Source organism: Coenobita brevimanus, chromosome 110 (assembly GCF_032717465.1).
Source record: "Coenobita brevimanus isolate Jiangsu-jjx chromosome 110, ASM3271746v2, whole genome shotgun sequence".
NCBI classification, from domain to species: domain Eukaryota; kingdom Metazoa; phylum Arthropoda; class Malacostraca; order Decapoda; family Coenobitidae; genus Coenobita; species Coenobita brevimanus.
In genome coordinates this window covers 5,105,984-5,108,708 of record NC_137063.1, presented here as the reverse complement: position 1 = coordinate 5,108,708, position 2,725 = coordinate 5,105,984, and positions in this window count along the sequence as shown.

Here is a 2,725-nt window from a genome sequence, read left to right as displayed (position 1 = left end):
AGTCTGTAAACGTATTTATTTCTGCTTTGTATCTGTATTCGTAATAATTAGACTTATTGTTGGTTCTGAAACTGCATTACGATTCTATTTTTAGCCATTCTCGTGGTGTGGGAGCTGGAAGTTGTGACACAACTTCCTTATTGCTAATCGGACTGACCCTCCACTTTATTCTCCCGTGGCAGAGTCTAGCCTTGGCGGACGTGCAGTTTTCTCATTTAGGACTGAAAATTCAACTCTTTCGCTCCCTTTTCCAAGCATGGGCACAACGATAACGTAAAAAATAACTCGAAACTACCATAAACATATATCAAAAAGGTCAAAATGTATTCATAACATTTTTTTTTTCCAGCCATTCCTAACAGTACTGGAATCATTCGATATCACAGTACTGCATTTCTAAGTTAAATATGTACTGTTCTGGTATGTACTTGTAAGTTAAAGCACTGGTACCAGTTAACCTGATTTATAAGATTACCTATGATCGGCGTCGGAACGTTTCCTTGTGTTTACTTACAGTATTTGTGTGTTGAAGTTTTGCTGTGGAGTACTGTATTTGTGAGTTATAACATTAAATAAACCTTCTAACCACTTAAAGTGCTTTCTAGTGATTACCAGTGACAGATAACAGCAAAACAATACATTTGGGGGGTCTAGGGAGCAAAATACGGAGTACTTTAAATATACGCGATTTCGCACCTAACACGGCACCGTAGGAACGAAACCCACGTGTTCCGTGCGAGTTACCTGTATAACTTTCCTATTACAGACACTTACTTAGTCATCATGTGTCAACAGAATAAATTATATATGCAATGTGAACCTACTGAATGGAAAGTGGCCTACTAGCCATCACATAATCGAGACATACATGTGCATTACACGGGACAGCCTCCCAACGATAATGAAAATGATAACTATTTTCAATTTAAATAACTACCATTATTGCAAATAATATATTAACAGTAATAGTAATAGATGACCAAGTATCAATAATAGTAATCTAATAGATAACCACTAAAGTAATAGTAGTAGTAATATAACAGAACATCTGAAAGTAATAGTAATAGTAGTAGTAATATAACAGAACATCTGAAAGTAATAGTAATAGTAATAGAAACCCAGTAATAGACCCCATGTCTGCTTTTGATGCCATCCCCCACCACAACCTCACAAACAAACTATTCAACACAAACATGCACAATAACACAAAAAAAATGGCTGGCAAACTATTTAGCAGGCAGATGTGCAAATGCAAAATTTGCCGGTCAGTCACAAAATATCAGAAACTTCATAAACAGCGTCCCCCAAGGATCTGTTTTGTCCCCTACTCTCTTTAACCTATATATGCATGACATACCCACACCCTACACACCACAAATCCATATAGCTTCCTATGTGGATGACATAACACTTACATGTACACACCAAAATGCAAACACTGCCGCACACTTCCTCCAACCTCACCTCAACACACTACACGAATGGTTCACCACAAACAAGCTCAAAATAGCTCCAGCCAAATCTAGAGACCCTGCTCACAAACTAGACAGCAGAACATAGTCACATTCCACACCTCACCATAAACAACACTCTCCTACCACACACACACACACACACAAAATCCTTGGTGTAACATACATCAATGTCATTTAAACAACACATCACAAACATTAAAGATAAATTAACACCAAGACTCAATGCCTTAAGGTCACTTGCCCATACAACATTTGGACACAAAAAAGGAACCACCACCACAGTATACAAACAATACGCAGTTATGCAAGCCCTGCTTGGGCTTCTAACCTCACTAAAACACGCTACAACACTCTACAGACCATACAGAACAAGGCCCTTAAAATTATCACAGGCTGCACAGCTACTACACCCAGACCCCCTACACCAAGAAACCAAAGTCCTCAAAATCACAGATCATCTAGACATGAGAGGCACTCATATACTTGCTGCAGCCTCCACAAACCCACACCATCCACTACACTACAATAGCAGCACATCCACACACACCGAGGAACATCAAAACAACACCCAGCACACGATATCGTACATAAATACTGTACTGTCATCTCTCCCCCCTCACCCACCTCAAACCAGCCTCCAGAGGCATATTCATACTCAAATCACTCGCCGCTCCATTCAGTCACTTAAAGACAACACACAGCTGCATACACGGCCTCCAGATATCCACCCTTCTGAATCCTACCTCCCTTGTGAGGACAGGGTCCACCTGGCCAGGCTGAAATGTGAGCATCATCCAGCCCTCTTGAGTTATCAGAAAAAGCTGAATGACTCTGTCACTGACACCTGTCCAGGATACAACACAGCACCCAATACTAGTAAGCAGATTATGGATGACTCCATTGCACACAATCACCTGCACCAACAACACAACATACACTCCTTGAGACTCGAAAGCTCTGTGGGAAAGCCCGCTCTCGGCAGTGGTCTTCCTTAGGGACTCAGGCTGTTCTGCCAGACTGCCTAGAGAACAACTACTACTAAATCCTTCACAATAATTTTAACTTTAACCAAGGATGTTTTTTTCAGGTGTCACAAATAATGCACTCACCCATAACATTTAAAGCCTGGTAATCTAATTTTCATCACAAGATGTATACAACTACTGGGAGGGGGAGGCCGAGGATGAGATGGAGAGATGGGGTGGAGAGGTATATGAGAGAGGGGGGTGTGAGTTGGGAGCAGGGGAGTG